The 23,917-nt window shown below is 38.5% G+C and overlaps 1 long non-coding RNA gene across 1 annotated transcript; it reads left to right on the plus strand.

Annotated features, from left to right (window-relative positions):
- The first annotated feature begins 362 nt into the window (after positions 1-362).
- Positions 363-13,473, plus strand: LOC139077936 (uncharacterized). Its single transcript, XR_011530613.1, has 5 exons — positions 363-501; positions 885-974; positions 3,070-3,262; positions 4,957-5,078; positions 13,137-13,473. It is a non-coding gene; the product is annotated as an uncharacterized lncRNA (long non-coding RNA).
- The last annotated feature ends 10,444 nt before the right edge of the window (positions 13,474-23,917 follow it).

Consider the following 23,917-nt stretch of genomic DNA (forward strand, 5'->3'; position numbering starts at 1 on the left):
ATTCCAAGGAAGACAGCCTTTTGATGACCACCGGGAAATCTGCTTGAATTACCTTTCAGGCTAGAATGGCCTACAGAAGAATCTAGTAAAGTATATAATTTAATTCAACACTGTGAATTCCCCTAGAAATTAGTAATTTATTAAGCAATAATAGCTGATCCTTTTTTTTTTTCAGATTTAGCCAGTAAATTAAAAAAAAAAAAACAACAACTGAAGAACAGTTCTACTTTTCCTTGTGATTTTATTCTGCTTTTACCTTTTATGCCTTTTCCCTCCCCCTTCAACTCTTCCTGTTGTCAAGCTTTCTTAGAGACTATACATACATCAGTAGGCAGCACACTTTAATACGTTGCTTGGATACAGATGTTTGGAAATATAGGAACACAATTTATACCTGATTCTGTTACTAAGGAAACCACAGCAACTTTGGAATTTTCCCTTGGGAATCACGATCACAAACCGGAAAGAAATCTATTAAGAGTTTTAGAAGAAGAAAAATATGTAAGACATGGTTTAATTGTATTTCTACACTGGCAGGTTAATATTTATAAGCTTCTGTAGCCTTTTTCTGCCTGTGGTATAAATATTGCTACATACGTCTTTGCAAAAAGTTTGATCATATTATATGGTATGTGGGGGTGGCCAGGGTATTTAAATATAAACACAAACCACTTGTAAAACATTTTATAACACAGGCTATAAATCAAATCATTGGCGCTTTAAGGGACAACACTTACAGGATTTTAGTTCTACTAACCTTTCTTTCACAATCAGAGCACAGGATTTGCAGGAGAAATGCTTTTCTTGTGTCAACCCTACTGGAAAATCATCTCCAGGAAAAACAAACAAGAAGTTAATTTACAGAATCTATTTTGTTTCTCCAGCCACAAGGAAACATTATGCCTGCCTCAGATTTCCTTCCATCCAAACCCTGACAAGCTTCCTTAATATTATGGAGGCTGACAGTGCCGGAGGTAAGTTTAGGATAGCAAGAAAAACTCCGCCTGCCCAGGCTAGCTGATAGGGCCTTTTCACATGTATAGGTAATTATGTGCTGAAACATAGCTCCTCATGAAAGGGAGAATGTTCTCTTCCAGACGGTGTCTTCAACAAAGCTCAGTGTTCTTGTTATAGCTCAAGTCATCTTCTAAAAACTGCTGCAGCCCGGCAGTAGGAAGCACCTTGTCTCTGAACACGGAGCCCAAACAGGGCTAAAAAGGGAAATGGAACATATGGTAATAAACTCTCTGAAGCTCTGATGCCGGGTTGTAATCAGCAACCAGAGCGAGAGAGGCCCTGGTGACTGTGAACTCTCCCCCTAGGGCCTCATTAACAAGGCCAACTGTGCCTCAATGGAGGAAAACAGCATCACGTCCTCCAGGGAGAGCGCAGCCTTTCAGAGCAAACCCTAGATTTTCCTTTGGCTGGAAGGAGCATTAATTGGAAGGAAAGGAAACTTCACCGAGAAGCTGGAAGAAAACCACTGCCCAAGAGTCCCCTTTACCAGAAGTGTCTCTGTTTATTTGGAAATAATATTGATGAGCTTTAGAAAGCTTATTTTTGCCAAATGTTGCATCTAGAGCACTGACTGTAAAGGATCGGAAGATTTCCTCTTTGGCTCCTCCTGGCTCTGACCATAATGGCGGTGGGAAGTCCTCCTTTGTTTCAGCTTTCCCATAGGTGGGATGGGGATGGGACTGTTGGACACGGGGGGGGGGGGGGGGGGGGGGGGGCGGCGGTGCCTGGTCTGAATGTGCTCTAGAATCCTCTTACTGTCCCACTAAGACCCTCCTCCCCACAGGAGCACTGAGTTTGGGACATTTTTTCCTGTGGGAATGAGAAGACCTGTGGGCGATTTTACAAACACTGCCAAGACAGTGTGCATCTTCAATGTCAAAAGGCTTCCTTATGTACAAGTAGTTCTGAGGGGCACTTATATTTGTACATACTGTGTATATTCCACCACCTTCTGGAATTCCTCTGTCTCTTCCCTCTTCCTTCTCCTCACCTTCTTCTAACTTATTAATGATAAATCTTCAGAATTCTTGATACTGCATGCTAAAGATACTCATCAAAATAAGATATGAAAAGGTTCCAGGCTGGGTATCATCCCTGGTTCTCCCAATTGTTATAGTTACAGTGGCCTCTGGTAACACATTCCCTATCATATTAACATATCCATTTGTATGCAGGGTTTTTGTTTTTCAGATTTTGTTTTTACCTTGCAGTGCATAACTGCACCTTACCTCTTTGTCAACTTGAATGCCAGTTTATTTTGCAGCTTTTCTTTGAAAATAATAATAATCATTATTATTCAGCAGTTATCAGTTATTCTGGGTTTATTACACCCTTTAAATACAGCATCACAATTAATCATTAAAAAAAGTCTTTGGTATAAGTATTATTATCTTCATTTAAAGATGAGGAAACTGAGGCTCCTCAAAGCTTAGTCAATTGCTCTAAGTCACAGAGTTAGCAAGTGACTGCCTGGATTCACAGGCAGGTGCCTGACTTTGAAACGTGTGGTCCTTCCATGATACCAGGCTACGTTTCTCTCAGAGTGTCTAGAAAGACTTTTAAGATAGTAACAAGGTTTGGTTGTAATTAGCCTGGAGCGAAATGACCATTAAAGCCCCTTTCAGAGCTATAAGTTGATGCTGTAAGTAAAACAAAGATTGGAGATATTGGCAGCCATGATACTGACAGTGAAATATTGAGTAGTGTATGAAGACGTAGCCAAGAAGGCCAGACAGACTCGGATTCTCCCCTTATTTCCACAGGTAACAAAACGTGAGACTTTGAGCAAATGGCTAACCAGTTTGCCCTCCTATTCCTCCTCTGTAAAATGATTAGTGCACTTTTAATAGACTTATTGATTCCACGATTACTTTAAAGGGGAAGTAGAAACTTTTCATTAAGCTGTGACATGGAGAAGTTAACTAAAGTCTGTATAACATTTTACATTTTTCAAAGTCACTTGAAGCTGCATAGCATCTCTTAACAACCCGGAATCTGTCCTAGAGGAGGTAAGTGTCCACCCTGAATGACATCCTTGTGTCTCTGGTATAGGACTTGAGGTTGAATAGAGAGAAAAGGAACAATCAAGAGATCATTGATAATGGTTGAAAATACCTTTGGACCCCAACTCGGGACCTCACACTCATGATGCCTTTCCACTGGGGTGTCCTAGATCATCAGCCTGGGAGGGAAACAATAAAAGTATGGAGAAACAGCTGCAAACTCACTGAAGCTTTTTTCTGGGGTAAGTGCTTGATTTTCAGCTCCACCTCTCAGACCTTACACACATTTGCTTCTAGCCTCATTTCTTCACAGAATGAGGTGTGTGATCATCAGTGCTATAGATGGCCTGGGAGCAATTGCTCTTCCTAGAGAGCATGCATTCGTAGGTGCATTTACTCTTGTCAAGAGAGCTGTTCCCCAGGCACAGCTGGAGAGAACACTCTATGCTCTGTCCCAAACTGAGCACAGGTCCCACATGGGGCCTGTATGGGTGCTTTGTGGATTCTTCCTTCCAGAGCCCGTGGTAGCCCTCTTCCTTGGAAAGGATAAAGGTTAGCCTCCTGTCACCACCTATTGAAGAACCACACTTTCTCCTTCCATGAAATCTGGGCTAGTCTGCTTCTGTCTTCTGGCTAGATCTTCTCTCTTATCTATGAGGTCTTATTCTAATAAGATAGCAAGATCTTTTATGTTAAGTCTGTAAATTTGGCCTCTCACCCTTTGGAAGTGCATGTAATATATAGTTCTAAAAACTGCCAAACTATGTAATAAACATCTATTTATTGACTAAATGAATAAACTCTTAACTTGCATCATGAGAAAACACAATGATTCCTCTGCTTTTCCTGTGGGATCTTTTCCCAAACAGGCCACTTAGCCTTTTGCTCAGGTTCCTGCTCGCACTACAACATGCGCTAGTTTTGCAGCAGCATCTTCCAAGGTGAGATGTGGAGCAGGGGGTTTTATTCTTGCATGTGCAGACTTGTATAGTCAACTTCCCACTGGACATGGTATCAAAACTACTTGGGTATCAAAAAAAAATCTAAAACATAGTATGTTCAATGATCTCTTGATTTTCCCTCTAGTACCAGCTATTTTCATATTCTGTACATCTGTAATTGATTTCTTTTTGTCAGTCTAGCCAAAAATCTTGTATTATCATCGACTCTTCTCCTTCTTTCATACCCCACAACTAATCTACAGCAAATCTTGTTAGCTTTACCTTTAAAAAATATCCAGAAAATCACCACTTCTCACCATCTCCACTGTCAAACCACCATCATCTCTCACCAGGATTATTTCCATAGCCTTTTAAGCTGGATCCCTGCTTCCATCCTGCTCACCTATGGTCTATTTTCAACAGTGGCCAGGAAGTTCCTGTTAAGATGTGTTACATCATGCTATCTTCTGACCAAAATCTTCCAAGGGCTTCGCATCTCATTTGGAATAAAAGCCGAAGTCTTTACAGTCTGGCTCCCCTGTTACTTCCCAGAACTCATCTCCTACTGCTTCACCCCTTGTTCACTCTGCTTCAGCCATGCTGGCCTCCTTGCTGTTCTTTGAACATGCCTGGTACATTCCACAGAACCTTTGCATTTGCTCTTGTCCAACCATTCACTAACTGGCTCCCTCATCTTCAGATCTTTGTGCAAATATCTCCTTTTCTGTGTGATTTCTTTTGGCTACTCTATTTAATACTGCATCTGACCCCCATTGCCCCTACACACACATCATATTGAGTTTCTCTGCTTACTTTTTCTCACAGCATCTGTTATGGGTTGAGTTGTGTCCCCAAAAGGATATAGTGAAAGTCCTAACCCCCAATACCTGTGAATGTCATTGTATTTGGAAATGTGTCTCTGTAGCCTTAATCAGCTTAAGGCAAGATCATTAGAGTGAATCCTAACTCAATATGATTTGTTTCTTTATGAGAAGAGGAAAACACCATGGGAAGACAGACACACCCAGGGATAATGGTATGTGATGACAGAGGCAGAGATTGGCGTGAGGTAGCTGCGAGCCAAGAAGCATCAAGTATTGATGCCCACCACCAGAAGGTAGGAAGAGGCAAGGAAGGATTCTATCCTGAGCTCCAGATGGAGCACGGACTTGCTAATACTTTGATTTTGGACTTCTAGCTTCCAGACTGTGAGAGAATAAATTTCTGTTGTTTCAAGCCACCAAGTTTGTGGCACATCATTATGGCAGCTCTAGCAAACTAATACAGCATGTATCCTACCATCTGATATACTACATATTCTACCTATTCGTTGTGTTTATTCTCTCTCTCCCCAACACTGTAACGTAAGCTGCTGGGTGGACACACCAGTTCTGGCTCTCTGTTCCACATTGCTCTGTTCTCTGCTGGGTTCTATCCAATCTGACTTCTGCCTAAAGGCTGATTTTAGTCAGTAATATTGTAATAAGTTTGTATGGTGACAGAAGGTAACTAGACTTACTGTGGTGATTATTTTGTAGTATATACAAATATTGAATCACTATGATGTACACCTGAAACAAATAGGCTGTTGTATGTCAACTATACTTCAATTAAAAAGAGAGGGAGGGAGGGAATGAGCGAGAAAGGAAGGAGGGGAGGAAGGAAGGAAGGAGGATTGACTGATTGGTCTTAATGCTTCATGGGTGAACCTGCAAATTAATCTCATGAAGCTAAGAACTGAACTCAAAACAAGAAGTGGAAGGGGCTGGCCCCGTGGCCGAGTGGTTAAGTTCACGCGCTCTGCTGCAGGCGGCCCAGTGTTTTGTTGGTTCGAATCCTGGGTGCAGACATGGCACTGCTCGTCAAACCACGCTGAGGCAGCGTCCCACATACCACAACTAGAAGGACCCACAACGAAGAATATACAACCATGTAAGGGGGTGCTTTGGGGAGAAAAAGGAAAAAAAAAATAAAATCTTTAAAAAAAAAAAAACAAGAAGTGGAAGTTCTAGCTCCCATCTAAGGATAGCAAAAAGAGTAATTTTGGATTTGGTAGAATTTGGAGACTATACAGATTGTGGTGCTACCACAGAGAAAGTTATCCATATGAACTCCCGTCTAATGCTGACAGTGTGCCCAGACGGAGTGGTGAAAGGGGTTAGGCAAGTGCCTGCAGATTAGATGAAGAAAATGCTGATGGATTGGTTGGACATAGAAGGACAAATACCATAGAGAATTCCTGACAGTTATGAAAATATCTTGTCCAAAATTTACTTGTCTTTATTTTTTCTCATACTGTTAGTTTTAATAGCTTTTAATTTTTTTCACAGCACTCAAGGTGTCTCAATAACACTACGCCCCAAAGAAAAATATATTATCTTTGTAAAAATTGTGTTATTGGTGAAGCTAAACATGTTAGAAAAGTGATACACAATGTACAAAGCATTCTCTAGAATGCTTTAGAGCATTTAGAATGACACCAAAAAGAAATGTCAATCACCCAGGAGATGTCCTATACCTTATCCCTGGTCTCTGAATATAAATAGAAAATGTTAGGAGGAGAAAAAAGTAAGGAACCGAAAAATAAAGTGAGGGCCCTTAGGACAGGATAGTGCAATATTTGAGGGAATAGACTATGGAGTTAGAGCTGGATGTGAATTCTGGCACCAAGACTCAATAGCTGTGGATGGTCCTTAGCTACTAATCTTAAATTTCCCAGCCATAATACCTGCCTGAGTGTTGTTGTGGGTTATAAATGAAATACACATGGAAAATACTTAGCTCAGTCCTCAGAAAATGGTACCCATTATTGTGATGTCTCCCAGTGCAATTAGTACCTGTAGGTGAGATTTCTTTTAATGTATTGTGAAAGAACATCTAGTGAGAGAGACTCAGCTCGCTGCTGTGGAGCTGCTCAGAATCTCCTTTCAGGCAATGATCTGAATGTGCTTGTTGACAGTAAGTATTATTCTGGAAAACGATTCATTCACAGCCTTCCTGATTAACTGCCGTATCACTTCCCATCATTATCCTTTTCATCTTACTTGACTATAAATACATAATCTAATGATCCTCTCACTTAAATAGCTCCTTTGATGATGGAATTTTCAAAGTGCTTTTCAGTCTTTCCTTCATTAGGCAAATCCACCCATTTTTCTAGAGTCTATCACTGAGACACTTGAGAACTTTGAGGTAGAAAATTCCCCCTGATTTTCTAGAGAAGATAGAGAGACAGCCCTACAAATGTCAAAGCATCATGTAAAGGAGGAGAAAATTTATTCCAGGAGTTAACCTTATTACTATTGCCTTACTAATGCTGTTTCTTTGCAAGTTCCTTGAAAAGCTTTTACCATATGCATGAGTTGACCAGAGTCCATGACGTGACAATTACACCCTCCTGGAAACTATGCCTCCCTATTTTTAATTATCTTCCTCTTTAAGGCCTGGTATCATGAATTCTGATTCTCCAGCATTACTTTCATCTCTCTTATTTCACATCATGGCAAATATTTATCCAGCTGAGTGTTCAATTTTCCCCTACCAAGGCGGAGTTGGCTATCAGATAGCTATGAATTTAAAACTACACAGCTAAGGAAAACATCCACCTGTAAATGAACCAGGAACTTGATTGGATCTGAGATTTGGCTGGCAATCTGAGCAAGGAGCTTGGCTGTCACCAAATGAGGCATGTTTTAATTAAAATTTTTTGTTACATCATTACAGGGCTTAAAGACAGTACGGTCCTTGAGATTGTGCGCTAGCTGCTTAAGGAAGCTCTCTGGCCATGAGACTTGTCAGAATCTGACCTTTGCCATTCTGGATGATGGGAAAGAAAATGCATTATCTTCCTTGGCTTGCACAGTGGTTAAGAAAATAACTAGATTCTTTGAAATTGCGGAAAAAGTATTCCTCTTCAAAACTAGTTATTTTAGAAAAAGAGTATGAGATCTTTACTGTGCCCTCTGCAGGAAATCCACTCCCCAAGGTTGTGTGGCATCCTTCTCACTTTGCTTAGTTCTCTCTACTCAGATGCTTTCTCCTTTATCTTTCTTTATGGCACACGTTGCAACATTCTCATTGCATTTTATAATTTTTGTAAGGTTATTTATTGTCTCTCTCCTCAGCTGGAACGTGAATTCTATGAGAGCAGAGACTTGAGATGGTCACTACTCCATCCCCAGTCAATAATTGTTGAATGAAAGTTGAATGACTTGAAGGGGATGGTGGGAAGATGGAGTTAAAGATGCATGGTGTAAAATAATGAAATGGACACACTAGCTCGTCTAGGGGCTATTGGACTAGTTTCAAAGAAATTTTCTGAAAACCTAACTCTTCTTGTAACAGCCTAGTTTCTGTCACTGTGGTTAGGAGAAACAGAAATAATTACAATCTATACATAATCTACTATTCTCTGCGTCCCTTTTCCATGAGTTTGGGAATGCTTTTCCCTTAAGTTTGTGAGTGTCCACTGTTATGTCTATTCAACATAGTTTTGAAGGTTCCAGTCAGTAGAAGGAAAAGAAGAAAGTTGTAAAAGTATTAAAGAATGAAATAAGTTAAATTGCCTTTATTTACAAATGACGTAATTACATAAGAAATCCAAAAGAAGTTATAAACTACTAGAATTAATAAGTAATCTAGCAAATTTGCTGGATGGAAAATCAATATAGAAAAACTACTTTATTTCTATATATCAGCCAAAAAGAAAATTAGAAAAACAATAACATTTAAAATAGCACCTAAACACCATGTACCTATGGATTAAACTTAACAAAAGATGTATAAAATATAATTAAAAGTACAAAATTTTGCTTAAAGAAATTGAAGAAAACTTAAGAAAATGGAGAGATGTATCAAGTTTGTGAAAGACTCAATATTTTTAAGATGTAATGTCCCAAAATTGATCTATAAATTCAAAATGAGCCCGATCAAAATTCTAGAAGGTTTTCATGTGGAAATTGACAAGCTGATTCTAAAATTTATATGGAAATTAAAGGACTGAAAATAGCTTAGGTAATATTGGAGAAGAACAAAGCTGGAGGGCTTACACAGCCAGGTTTCAAGACTTACTATAAAGCTCCAGTAATTAAGACAGTGTGGTGTTATATAAGGAGAGACAAACAGGTTAATTGGACAGAATTAAGAGTCTAGAAATAGACCCACACATATAGAGTCTCTCAATTTATTACAAAGGTGTCACTGCAGTTCACTGGAAGGAAGGGTGGTCTTTTCGTTTATTGTGATATAGCATTAAATATTCATATGGAAAAAATGAATCTTGCCTCCTACATTACAGCATACAGTAAAATTAATTCGAGATGGAGTATAGATCTATATGTGAAAGACAGAAAAATAAAGCTTCAAGAAAAGAAGATGTCTTTATGACCTTAGCGTAGGAATAGATTTCTTAAATAAGATATGTAAAGCACTCACCATAAAAAACCCTAATAAACCAGACTTGAATAAAATGATGACTGTTGATTCATCAAAAGATATGAATTGTTGGGGTGAGCCTGGTGGCACAGCTGTTAAGTTCGCATGGTCCGGTGGCCCCTGGTTCGCCAGTTCAGATTCTGGGTGTGGACCTAGGCACTGTGTGTCAAGCTATGCTGTGGCAGCTGTCCCACATGTATAAAATAGAGGAAGATGGGCACAGATGTTAGCTCAGGGCCAATCATCCTCAGTCAAAAGAGGAGTATTGGCAGCAGATGTTAGCTCAGGGCTCATCTTCCTCAAAACAAAAGATATCAATTGTTATGAGAATGAAAATCCAAGCCATATACTGGGAGAAGATATCTGTAATTTATATATCTGCCAAAGGACTAGTATCCTGAATATGTAAAGAGTTCATGCAAATTAATATAAAATAAACCATGTAATTTTTTTTTAATTTTAGGCATTTCATAAAGTGGGATATCCAAATAACCAATAAGCATACCAAAATCTAATGAATCTTATTAAGCATAAAGAAAATGCAAATTAAAACCACAATAAAATAACACTTTACATCCACTAAAATGGGAAAAAGTTAAGTGATTTACAGTGTCAACTCTTATTCCCCTTACACTTTTGGTGAGAGTATTGATATAAAATGATTTGGAAAACTGACAGTATCTACTAAACCTGTATACCAATAATTCGAGAATTTTACCCTTAGTTATATAAGAAATAGAAATGTCGACATTTGTTCACCAAAACTTCTACAAGAATGTTAATGGAATTACTATCCATCATAGCTAAAAACACAAAATATCAAAATGTCTGTCAACAAGAGAATGGATTAAAAACCATGGTGCATTCACACAATGGACTGATATAGGCAATAAAAAAGAATCAACTACTGATCAACAGCATACAAGAATATCAAAATAATTGTGCTCTAAGAAACCAGACAAAAAAAGAGTGCATAGTTGTGATTTTATTTACAAGAGATTCATAACAGGTAAAACCAATTTATTTGTAACAGTGGTCAGAACAGTGTTTATCTCAGGAGAGTATAGTTATTGGGAGGAGCCATGAGATAAGTTCCTCCAGTGCTCCTGGTACTCTATGCCTTGATTCAGTGGTGATTACACAGCCTATACATATGTAGAAACACATTCAGCTATATGGTCAAGATTAGCACATTCTATGTACTTTACGGGATGTGCGTTATACTTCATTTCAAAAGGAGGCGAAGCTAAAAATTAGAGTTTAGTGAAAGTAAAAAGCATCAGTTAAAAGACCATAACCAAATAGGATAAAATAATAAAGATAAGACGACAGATGGAAGAACATAAGTCCCAAATTCTCACACCTTTCAGAGACAGGCAGACCACCAGGGTACAGCATCCTGGGGGGGAACATCAGGCAGCATACGCTGAGGTCTGTGCAGGATTTAGGTGCACTAGAGGTCAGCTAATCCCCTGAGCAGCAGGCTTCCGAGCTAACAGCCCTTCAGCTCCTGTGGAAGGCTCAGCTCATACCAAACAGGTATTAACACCTCAAAGAAGACAGAGAACGAAGCAGCCTCAGGCACCCAGCTGAACTCTCTGCAGTCCAGTAGCCTGTAGCAACCAGAAGGGAACTTGGCGTTTAGCCTTCCTTTTCTCACCAGCAGACCCCTGGAGGATGCCTCTGGCATGGGCTGACACAGGACCTTTGCTTTGTGTCCATTATCCACAAAAAATGCAGTTCCATTCTGTGCAGCCCTTCTTTTTGATGAGGGATTTTTAGGCATAGTCAATAGACTACCAGTAAATCATCTTTTTTTAGGATGTTGGAAAACTATTTGTAATCCATTTTGATGGAAGAATTTGTTCAGGAACAGAAAGAGTATTTTAAACCTGGTGTTTGGATTTCATATCACGTTCTCAAACTTTGCTGTGTAAAATGGATGAAATCAACGGCCAAAGAGCTCTGTCCATATCATTGCTTTCTGTTGCCCTAAGCTTGCTCAGTGTGGATGCTGGCCCAGACGCCGAGTTGAACCAAGAACATTGTAAACTTCTAGGCTTTGGTGTCCTAAACTGTAATGACTAAAATAATAGCCCTGTTTGATGGTGGCCATTTGAGCCTCTTATTCATCTCAAGCTGTAAAGGATGGCACATTAGTATCTGTGGTCACATAACTGACCAGTTGAAATCTCGTAGATTGCTTTCAAAATCAAGTGAAAAAGTGGTTTTCAGGGATGAGGCACTGCAGGAGCTACAGAGCATTGTAACTGGTAGCTCTTTGCCCAGCACATATTCAGACCTGATAACATTGTCTTATATTTATATGAGACCTCACAATTTCAACACGCTTCTGTACACATTGTTTTATTTGGTCTTCATAAATTCCCCCCAAATAGGTATCATATCCATTGAAGGTCCATTCAAAGTCGCTCAGTAAGTGAAGGAATTGGGACTAGAACTCATGTTTTAGTTGCAGACTCCAGTCTCTATAGTTGGTGAGGCTGGACTTTCATAAATGGAATCTGTTACTTTTAAGCTCTTAAATTTGCAAGCTTGAACTAGCAAATGTCTTTTTCTCTTTCTATCTCATTTTGGCACAAAACTTTGCAATTATTGACATTTATACAAGAGATGTTCATCACCATCCTATGAGGTAGGTCAGACAAGGAACATGGACCCTGTGGAGATCTTGTTATATTTCTCCAAATTAATAGACAATCATGAGGAAAGTAGGGCGCTTGTACAAAAAGATAAAGCTACACGTTTTGCTTTAGGTTTAGAGAGTTTCAGACAAACTTTTATTAAATCATTAGAGAAGGGAGACAAAATCATAGCTGCCATCTCAAACACCTGAGAAGAGGCCCTAATATTTTTATAAAGAGTAAAATATAGGGCTTAACCGTAAGAAGGAAGTTAATTAAAAAAAATTAAGTTCTCTGTAAGTTCATTCAACATCTGGAGTGGTTAAAAATGTAGTTCATGAACTATCACTATTTCTTACACTAACCATGTTATTTTTCTCCATTGTTTTATTGAGGTATATTTTACATTCAGCAAAATTCCTCAGTTTTAGTGTTTAGTTCTGCAAATTTGTGCTAACACATGCAAATATATAACCACTACCCAAATCAAGACATAGAATAGTTCCATCATCCCCCAAAATCCTATATCATCTATGTTTTACAATTTTGTGTTTTTACAACTATCTAAAATGTGTGGACAGACCATGACACAAGAAACAGAAGTTGTGATATGTGTGTATATACCAAATGCGGGTATATTTGGGCATTATTCGTCCTAAATTTACAGGTTGGGAAATTGAGATTCAGGGAGGTAAATAATTTCCTTAGAATTGAAATCATGTCTGTCAGATTCCTCAACTCTTATCATTCTTCTGGGGTACACACTGCTGAGACATGGAGATATACAGCTACAGAATACCCCAACCTATGTAGATGGACCTAGGAACTGCTGGACTACACTCCAGCTCCATGGTTATTAAAAAAAAATGTATTTTTCTTTGACAGCAACACAAACCCTGCTTCGTAAATAATTTTTGACTTAGCCCAATGTGAGACTTTTCTCCCCTGTATGAATACTGCTCTGATTTTCAGTAGAAATTTGTTAGAGAACAGAATTTACAGAACTGTACAGTACTTGTAGAAATGTTTAATTCCACAATGCTATGCTTCTGGCTGCAACTTAACCATAAAGTAAGGATGGCTAATTTTATCAATAGGCAAGCTATTCCAGACTGAAACCTCATGGAGAAAGAAGAGATGATTAATGGGACAAGTGAAAATTTGCTCCTTATGGCATCATCCAACTGTGTATATAGCAAGCATCATTGTATTTTAACATGCTGGGAACACTCGTCTGGATTGAATGTTAGTCAATAAAAATTCTCTTTTAAAGGATGGCTGCTGTGGGGTCTGCACTTGTTTCCTGAAGCTGCAGCGACATGCTGAGAATTCAAAGAAAAGCATACTGCATAATACTTAATAAAGTGCTAAAAGTACTAAAGAGGCACAGTCCGTTGTCCATTAAAAATGCAGTAAATTTTTCTGAAAACCAGATTTAATATCGTGTGTTATTTTTCTCCTTCTTGGAACCACACATGACTTAAATATTTCCATGAGATCCGAGATAAAGTGAAATGATAAAAATGATGAAATGAAAAATTATAGCTCTCCTTTGGATAGCAGAAGAAAAAGGAGATAGGGAGATTTATAATAAAAAGTAAAACTCAAAGGAATTCAAACTCAGTCTGTTTGTAATTAAAGCACAGATTTAAGTCGTGAGGTTTTGCAGCCTTGGCAGATGAGCTAAGTTAATTTACAGGTATTTAATTCACTCCACAGGGTAGAGCCTCCTGTTGTTGCTTTGTGAATATAATATTTATATTGATAATTATAAAACTCATTTAAAACATTAAAGGAGACCTAAGTAAATACGATAAAGCCCATTCTCTCTCAGACTCCAAATGGTCCATACTAGATAGTGAAAACTGGCCCAGTGTTCAGCAAGTGCTTCACTTAGGACCTCAGGGGTCGGGGAAGGAGAAGGAAGAGGCAGAACAGGAAAATGTAGCAAGATTCCTTCCTTTGTTTTCTTTGGGTGGAGGAATCTAAAGAGTGTCTCTTTCTCTTTTTACTGCCTTGGCTGAAAGAAATATAGGGCAAACAACAGGAAACGCCATCTCCTTTAAAGACACAGACCACTGACAAATCACTCTACCCTTCAATTAGTATTTATTCAATGGAATTTTTTTTACTTCTCTTGCATTCCTCCCACTCCTACACAGGCACATTTTTATTTTCAAAGTCCAAGGTCATCACATGACTGTTTTCTCTCTTCTCCATAAGAACTGACTCTATTCTAGAGTTTGCTCAAGAATCAGCCCACACAAGCTACAGAACTCAGGGGATTGTGGGCATGTCCCTGCTCTCTCAACTGTGGGGAACAACGCTGTTGAGTTTAGTGGGCAGAACTCTCTCAAAAAAATTCCATTGAAGTCAAACTTCTTAGAGGAAGTAATAGAAATGTAAAAAGAGGTGTTAGTTGACAATATTTACTGAGCACTTAATGGACAATGTCTATATAATTTTCTCTAAGCTTTGTCCTACCTGTGTTTGGAAAGGAGAGTGGAAAGTGTTATTTTCTAAATTGTCTTGAGTTAAAGCTCTGATTGATTACAAAAGGAGAAATTGTTAGTAGAGTAAGCATGTTTTTAAAAGAATAAGAACATTATTCACTACTCAGAAGTCTGTACCTAAAATCCAACTTTACAGCTATCTACTATAATACCCAAATCAGAGTAGAACTATAGTGAGAAACTTCCAGTATTTAATGACTAGTTCTTTAACTAAAAGTAAATTTCTTAGCCTAGCATTTAATTGAATCTCAACAGACTTTGCTAGCCTCATCTTCTCCTTCCTTTTGTAAAAACAGAATAATATAAAACTTCTGTTTGAGAAGAAGAATGTGGAAATGAGAAATATGGGATGCAAGAAGAGAATCAGCTCTATTTAATGGAAAGTTTTGAAGCGACCACTTTAAATTTTGTTTATCTAGGTGCAGTGCAATATGTTCCAAAATATTGATAATGACTGGTGGAGCTTAAAGCCCATTGCCTAGATTTATTAGACGAATGTCAATTATTCCAAACCAGACCACACTTTTCCATACTTCATTCTTTCTCATGAAGTTTCATCAACCTTTAGTTTTTGACATCTGAAGTCCAAGAAGAAGTTACTGTAAAAAATAAGGTAGTAAGTACATGGCAGGCAACTTGAGAATGATAGGTATTCAATAAATCATCTCCTTATATTATAATAATTTGGAATACGTACTAGATCTAGGCTATACATTAAATCTAGTCCAAGGGCACTACTGTCTAACACAAGTTCTTCCCCAGTCTAATTTTTGTTCAAGCTTTTTGTTTTGGCTTATATAAAATGAGTCAATTTTGTACCTCCATATATATGTACATAATTAGGAATATTTTTGCTTTTTATAAGTGTTTCCTAGAAAGTACCACAGTAACTCTCAAAGAACTAAAGAGTTTTGATTAATAAAAAGCGCCAGCCATCATGTTACAGTAAATAACTGGTAATTCCATAAAATATATCTTAATCACCAGGAAATTTCCTGCATCTCAGAGCATCACAAGTCTTATAATGGTCTCCATCTGCTTTGGGTAAACAAACACTCAAAGGCATTTAAGCCTATGCTTAACTGGAAGGCAGGAAAGGCAGGCTCTGGCATGAGAGCCTCTCTGGCTCTTCCTTCAAAATCAGAACTTAAGCTCCAGGTACTGGGAAATGATGGAGTGAGACTGGTGAGGCCCATGCTCTAAGGACACTTCAAGTACGGGAAAGCTGGCATATTTTGTATTCACTATATGCCCGGTACAATTCAAAGACCTTTACATGTATTAACTAATTTCATCCTCACACCTACCTAGTGAAGTAGTTTCTATTATCAACCACTTGATATCATCCATTTTGTAGGTAGGAAAGCAAAGCAAACGAAAAAAATGTTAAATACATTGCCAAAGTCGTAGAACTCATAAATGATGAATCAGGAATTTGAATCTAAGCAAACTGGTTCTAGAACTCGCATGCTTAATCATTATCCCCTCCAATGCGAGAAAACAATAAATCTTTCTAAACTCTAAGCGTTTTGAGATTGTGGAGTTCACAAGTGTAGCGTTAGGCCATTTTCCTAGGAAAAGGGAAATTCTGCGACTATTTGTGCCTTTGTCCTCTGAATTCCTTTATTTCCTGAAGAAAGGTTAGCTTTCTTTCTTTTTTTTAATTCAAATGTTCCTGAGTGATTTACATGAATGTCATTCAAACTTGATGTGAATTAGTTTAAAATCTCATTTTCTTTCAAACAACTAGCTGAGATAATTCACACCCAATGATAAATGGGAAACTTTTAAACAATGGGATCAGAGGTACTGTGGAAAGTGGGATATATCCCTCAGACCTCAGCAGACCCTGCCTGTAGGTGCAGACTTGGGTCAAGCACTATATAGAAGGAAGTCATTTATCACCCTAGATTGTGTGGACCCATGAATAGACGTGAGAGATGTCTTCCAACTGGCTTTTACTAGTCTGCAACAGAATTTGGATGTGTGAAAGAAAGTTCATTGTATTTGCCTCTTTGTATATACAAGAAACTACTCTAGAGAAATGTGCTTATCTGGGACAACTGTACAATGAAAGAAAGGATGGGACACCATGCTGAGGTACAGAACTTACATAATTAAAGGAAAGAGATGGACAATTCCATGAGCAGAGGCCAGTGAAACACTGTCCTCTTTTGATAAAGTGATATTGGCAAATGTTAAGAAATGCTAAATCAGGACCTTATGCATTATTTAGTCGGATTCTTCCTTTTGGGACCAAAATCACACTTTGAGAAGCTATGAAGGTACCTACAGTTCCAGTGATCCTGGCTAACCTAAAGCTCAAATAAAATTCTCAGTGGTTTAAACAGAGCAGTTCTGCAGAAATATCCATGACATGCAAGCATGGATTTTGAGAAGTTTCCCCTCCTTGAGACCAGAGACTGCTGAAACGTAAATGTAAAGCATGCTCCTTTTGACCATAATTGTGTTAAACAGACAGATTATTCCTAAGCAATGGATCTCAGGAGAGGAATTTTAGGTAATATGATGGATGGTGGTGGAAACAGTTTGAGGAGCCAGGCATTTTACCACCAGCTGCCCACTTTACTTTCTGACACTCTTCCTACAAAAAACCAGCAGGCCAACTGCAGGCTTTACTGTGACAACTCCATGCTGATTGCTAGCCCGCTGAGAAATCCTATGAAGTAGGTATTCCTAATATTGTCTGGTGTAGTTTTGGGTTCCCCTGCAAGCTGAATCTGAAACAGGAACTTGGGTGCAGAGTTTATTTGGGAGGTGACTCCTGGAAGTAGAGTGAGGAAGCAAGGGAAGAGAGGGAGGGAAGGAGGAAAAACAAAAGAAAAGGCACATTATTGAGCTGGCTACTGGTGGTGGGCAACCACAGAAGAGTGAGCCTCAGAATTATCTCTCTGAAGGATAGGAAGCTGGGCCATTTATCTATCAACATCCATCCTCAACTGTGACTAACGCTGCAATGAACATGAAAACGCAGATATCCCTTTAGATAGCGATTTCATTTCCTTTGGATACAATACATGTTAAAGTTACAATTGGTGAGCTTCTATTCAGCATCCATATAGCTGGCTTCTATCAGAATTGCTGCTGTACTCCAAGGTCTCTGGTAGTGATGTGACCAAGTGGAGAGAAAATTCAACAATTCTTTAGTGACTGAACTAAGGATTAGGTTTTTTTTTTTTACCTATTAAAAATCATTTCACAGGATTAACTGCCTTTGCTAGACTTGTAAGTCTAAGCTATTTGATACCATGTATCTTTAGAATGTATGGAAGTATTTTGACAAAGATAAGATCGGAAAATATTAGCCAGAACGAAGAACATAACACAGAGTTCTGGACTAGAAGTCAGGAAACTGAGCTTTTGATTCCAGTCCCAGGACTGTCGCTATTTAATTTGTGACCTTGAGTGAGTCACTTGATTCCTCTGAAGTCCTTATTTGTAAAGTGAATAAATGAATAGACTTGGAAAGAAGACATCCAATGTCTCCTCTATCTTTATACTAAGGAATAATTTGCATACCGTGAAATGCATAGATCTTCAGTGCACTGTTTGATAAGTTTTGGCAAATGTATACAACATTTTGACACAGGTATACCCATCACCCAAATCAAGATACAGAAAATTCCCATTATCTCAGAAAGTTCCCTCATGACCTTTTACAGTTAATCCCCAACCAGGGTAATGTCTGTTCTGATTATCACCATATTTTAGTTTTGCTTGCTCCCTGACACCATTAGTTAACTGCTGTTTCATAAAAACAACCTCAGAACTTAAAGCAACTATTTATTAACGGATCAGCAATTTGTGCTGTGTTCATTTGTATGGTTCTGCTTTCAGAACGACTCACTCAAGCATCTGTGATCAGCTGTTAAGTCTGCAGCTCTAGCACAGCTTTAGCTCTGACATTGTATCTCTACTTCACATGGTCTCTCATCCTCTAGCAGACTATCTCAGGCTTGTTCACATGGTGTCTGCATCAGGTTCGAAGAGCAAGTGGGTATGTGCGCGATCTGATCTCAGAACTGGCCCATCATCATTTCCATTGCATTTTATTGACAAAAGTCACATTCCAGCACAGACTAAAGGAGATGAATAATTTACCACTCTTGATCGAAGGTGGGAGAAAACATTGCCAAGGGCATGGGTATGGGAGGTGTAAAAGGGCTTTTTTGCCATCCACTATATTTCTATGAAGGGAATGATACAGTATGTGCTCTTTTGTGTCTGTTTTTTTTTTCTCACAGCATAAAATTTTTGAGAGTCATCCCTGTGGTTAGATCAAACTTAAATTTGTTCATTTTTATTGATGAGTGATATTCCATCGGATAAGTAGACTATGATGTATTTATTCATCCTCCTCTTGATGGACAGTTGGCTTGTTTTAGTTTTGAAATTGAATTACTTTCCTAGGGCTGCCGTAACAATGCACAACAAATTTGGTGGTTTAAAACAGCAGAAATTTGTCTCTGGGGGCCAAGAAGTCTGAAATCAAGGTGTCAGAAGGGCCATGTTCTCTCTGCTGGCCCTCTGGGAGAATCCTTCCCTGCCTTTTCTAGCTTCTGGTGTTTGTAGGCAATCCTTGGCTTGTAAATACATCATCACTTTCAGCACACGGTTGTCTTCTCCCTGTGTGTCTTCACTCTGTGTGTGTCTGTCTCTATGCCCAAATTTTCTTTTTTAGAGACACCAGCCATATTGATTAGGGCCTACTAAAAAGACCTCATTTTAACTAGACTATCTTTGTAGAGACTCTGTTTCCAAGTAAGGTCATATTCAAGGTACTAGGGGTTAGGTTGTCAACATATCTCTTTTGGAGGACACAATTCAACCTGTAACAGGGATGCTATGCGTAAAGTTGTTATGAACCTACTTGTGTAATTCTCTTTGTGGTAATATACCTCATTATTTGGGGGTATGCCCCAGAGTGAGTAATAGGTAAAGCACATGTTTAACCTTGTAGGAAGCTACCAAATAGTTTCACAAAAAGCTGTATTATTTTACACATTTATTAGAAACGTATGAGAGTTGTAATGATTCCACATCCTTGCTGAGACTTGATATTGTCATCTTTTTGAAGCATAGACATTCTATTCAGTGTGGCTGATATCTCATTTTGGCTTTAATTTGTATTTCTGTGATGACTAAGAATGATAAACCCCTTTTCATGTATTTTTTGCTGTTTATATATTTCTTTTGGAGAAGTGTCTGCTCGGTATTTTTCCTTGGCTTCGGGGGGAGTGTTGTTTAATTTTCTACCTTCAAAATGTTATCATTTGATACTATGCTGTATTAGTTTCCTATCACTGCTGTAACAAATTACCACAAACTTACTGGCTTAAAACAACAAGAGGAGGAGGTCGGAAGCCCGAAATGAGACTTATGGGACTAAGACCAAGGTACTGGCAGATCTACATTCCTTCAGGAGGTTCTAAGAGAAAGTCTGTTTCCTTGCCTTCCCAGCTTCTAGAGAAACTGCCTGCATTCCTTGGCTTGCAGCCCCTTCCTCCATCTTCAAAGCCAGCAGTATAACACCTTTAAATCTCTCTTTCTCTCTTTCTCTCCTCTGCTTCTCCTCCTTCCCATTTCCTTCTCTGACTCTGATCCTCCTGCCCTCTTGCCTTCCTCTTGTAAGGACCCTTATAATTCCATTGGGCCCACCCAGGTAATTCAGGATAATCTCCCATCTCAAGATCCCTAACATATTCACATCTGCAAAGTCCCTTTTGCTATGTAAGGTAATACATACAAAGGTTTCAGGGATTAGGATGTGGATAACTTTGTGGGAGCCATAATCCCGTCTACCACACATGCCAGTTGCTAAGCTGTTGCTCCTTGGTGAGAAATGCACTTTTCTATATTTCTGATTTGAAATAATCGGTCTCGACAAAATATATTTCTGCTTTAGTAGCTGGTTCTCTCTTAGGTTATGCCAATAGGAGGCATTAAAGGATACTAGAAGGCAGGAAGAGGAAGAAGGGACTTAATTCTTTCTGTTTAGCTTGATGCTTTTAATAGCTTTACCCCGCATTTGTCCTCAGTGGCAGCAGCAGATGGAGCAGATCCCAGCTTTATGCCACATTCCCAGAATGGCCACACTTCCAGAATCAGTCTCATCACCCTTAGAGGTACCCACATAAGCTGGACAATGGATATTCAAAGGTCTGCGTCTTCACTCATCAGAGCCACTGCTCCAAGCATCTCAGTTCTAGTAACTTCAAATTATTTTCTGTTTCTCCAACTAGAGATGATGGCAGCTTCTTGCAATAATTACAATAGTGTACATTTTTAGATTTTTCAGTTCACCAACATCTGTTTAACCCATTCTCTACATTAAAATCTCCTGGTTGAAATATCTAGTATATTTTTGTTTTCTTGATACACTTGCACTATGATCAGTTATTCAACTCCCCCAACAAATGGCTACAAAGTTAGAGTGATAACAGCCTTAGAAGAAAAGGATAGGAATAACTGTGAAGGAAGAGAAGTTATCTCAAGGCTGTCTGATGCTGGTTCTTTCACAGGAAACATTATGGCATAGAAAGGCGAGTCCATCTTCCCAACAGAATCATTTCACAGGATTATAAGGTCAAAATTTTCTTCTTATTGTGGAGCAGCCGAACTCTCAAAGACATTCACACTGGTTTTGATTATTTTGAAACAGAAAAATCATTTTAAGGAATGCAATACAGGATTATTAGAAAGTCTTAATCCAGCTTAAAGTTAAAACTATGCATAAAACTGACGTAGTTTGGCCAAATTTAATACCTATGTAATTTTTAATACTAGTGGTTTAGTAGTCCATCTCAGTCATCTTAATAAAATTTCACAAGCACACATGTATGCACATGCATGCAAGAGATTTATAAGCTACATAGTCTTATTGTCTTCAAATAAGCTGCCTAAAGAAAATACCCATTTGAATTTCTAGATATGTGCCATAGTGAAGCCACACTCACAATTTATGACCTCATTTATTACATGTTTGAACATCCTTTAGATTACACTCTTGCCAGAGATAAATGGGCTCGACATAAAATAATAATGTTTCAATCATGGAAATGTGATCTTAATCATGTTTAAATCTGCCTGTTATATTGACATTAATTAGCAACCCAGAGCCCCTGCTAAAGCTCCCCACCCACCTTTGAAGAGGTTATTCATCAGATAGGAATGATGTTTGTCTAGGAGTGCACTTCTCTTAATGGACTTAATATCATTATTTTTTAAATGTCCAGATCCTCACCTCCATCCCTTCTGCCCCACTTCCTGCTAAACTTCAATGGCCTATGTAGCTCTTTAAGGTCATTGAGACACTGGGTGGAGGTGGTGTGATATAAATCTATCAGAAGTCAAAACAATCAAGTACACATGCATTAAAAAGAGGACACCTTGGGAGTGCGTGGGAAGAGTTGAGGACCTGGAGCAAGTCACACTGAAGAGTACCATATGTCTGAAGTGGGGTTAAAATGAACAATGGCAATTTAAAGAGAAAAATAAAGCACAAAAGGAAAAACTGAAATGGGGTGTGTGTATGTGTGTGTGAGTGTGTGTGTTTAGAGTCAAAGGTAGATCATATTACTGTGTTCCAATCTGAAGTCTAGTGCTGGTAGTAAGGACTCCAGAGAATGTATTGTAGCTTCAAGTGTGTAGATTCTTTTCCACTTGCTGCTCCCTTGAGTCAGTGCCCACCCTTCTCCTGCATCGTCCTCCTCAAGGCACAGAGCCTCGGGGTTATCACAGAATTTTCTGATACTGTAAGAAAGGCTTGTTTACTGAGACTTTAATGAGCTCTTATGATGAGATTAGTTATACAATTGTCTAATATGTTGACCCATCATAGAAATGACCTGAACAGTCTGAATTATGGTGCAATATAAAAGATTCTCAATGTATGCTAGTTAGAAAAAAAAGGAGAGGTTCTACGGGAAAAAATTAATTTTGATTTGAAAATGTAGAGGTAAGGACAAGGACTATCCTTGAAGTTTAAATTCTAGAGGAATAATACCAAACTTAAAGAGATCTGGATTGAAAGGAAGACCAAAGAAGGAATCAAATCAAGGAGCAAAACCCACCTATAAATTAATTTTAAGTTTATAAACCAGATTTATGATTTAAAACTATGGGCAAAGTTCTAACTGGCAACTTTAGTGCTATGCCCAGACTCCCACACACTCTTCCTCTTCATATCAGAGGATAGTGAGCATGGGAAAAGTGAAAATATTGGAAAAACATATATTAAGGGCTATAAAAATGTTATGGTTGTAGAGAGAAGGTTTGAGGATACTTAATACATCAGCAAAAGAAACATGTGGAACATGGCTACAGGCTACAGTGAGCCAAATGGCAAATAAATTTGAGTAGATTTATATTTAATCATGGGGACATTTGCATTTCTTTGATGACTCAACTGAAAGTTCAAGACTGAGAGAGGCCCTTGGGCACTAATGGGTTAATGCATCTTAATCTCCATGTAAGGTAATAACAGAATTATATGCATAATGTGTGGCTCACCCTAGTGCCTATAGTGTGTACTAAGGACTCACTAACTGTACCTAATATTATTAGTGTGCCTGCCTTCTTCCCTGGTAGTGACTTTCTGGTAATATGTGTTTGAGAGTCTGGATCACTGAGTGAAATATGGCTGAATAATTTCTCTTTTAATTAAGTCAGATGAAGCTATATTTTCTGACACTGTTTTAAAAAATGTTTAAAATTATTCTTAAGATGTTATTTTCCACCTTCTTTTATCCTGGTATATATCCCTGGGGATTAAACAAAAATTTGCTACTTAGGTCTAACATCTGTTGGAATGATATATACTGCCAAAATATCTAAACAAAAAATGAAGAAGTTCAGGGGCCGGCCCAGTGGCATAGTGGTTAAGTTTGCATGCTCTGCTTTGGTGGCCCGGGGTTCACAGATTCAGATCTGGGGCACAGACCTACACACCACTCATCAAGCCGTGCTGTGGTGGCATCCCACATACAAAATAGAGGAAGATTGGAATGGATGTTAACTCACGGGCAATCTTCCTCGAGCAAAAAGAGGAAGATTGGCAACAGATGTTAGCTCAGACTCATCTTCCTCACCAAGAAAAAAAAAGAAAGAAAAAACTGAGGCCTTAATGATACAGGCAAAACATCTGAATAATTGAATGAATCACCCCATTTTCCTCTGTATGTTTTGTGCGAGGGTGGTTTTAGGCATAACTACACAATAGAAAGTGAAGTGAAGAGGAACAAGCTAATTAGTGTTGTCAAATAAATAAGAGCTAGAGGTGCCAAACTTGGTATCTTGATCCAAATTAATTGGTCAAATTTTCTACAGTAATTGTATTAACTGAA

This window comes from Equus przewalskii, chromosome 20, assembly GCF_037783145.1.
Source record: "Equus przewalskii isolate Varuska chromosome 20, EquPr2, whole genome shotgun sequence".
Classification (NCBI taxonomy): domain Eukaryota; kingdom Metazoa; phylum Chordata; class Mammalia; order Perissodactyla; family Equidae; genus Equus; species Equus przewalskii.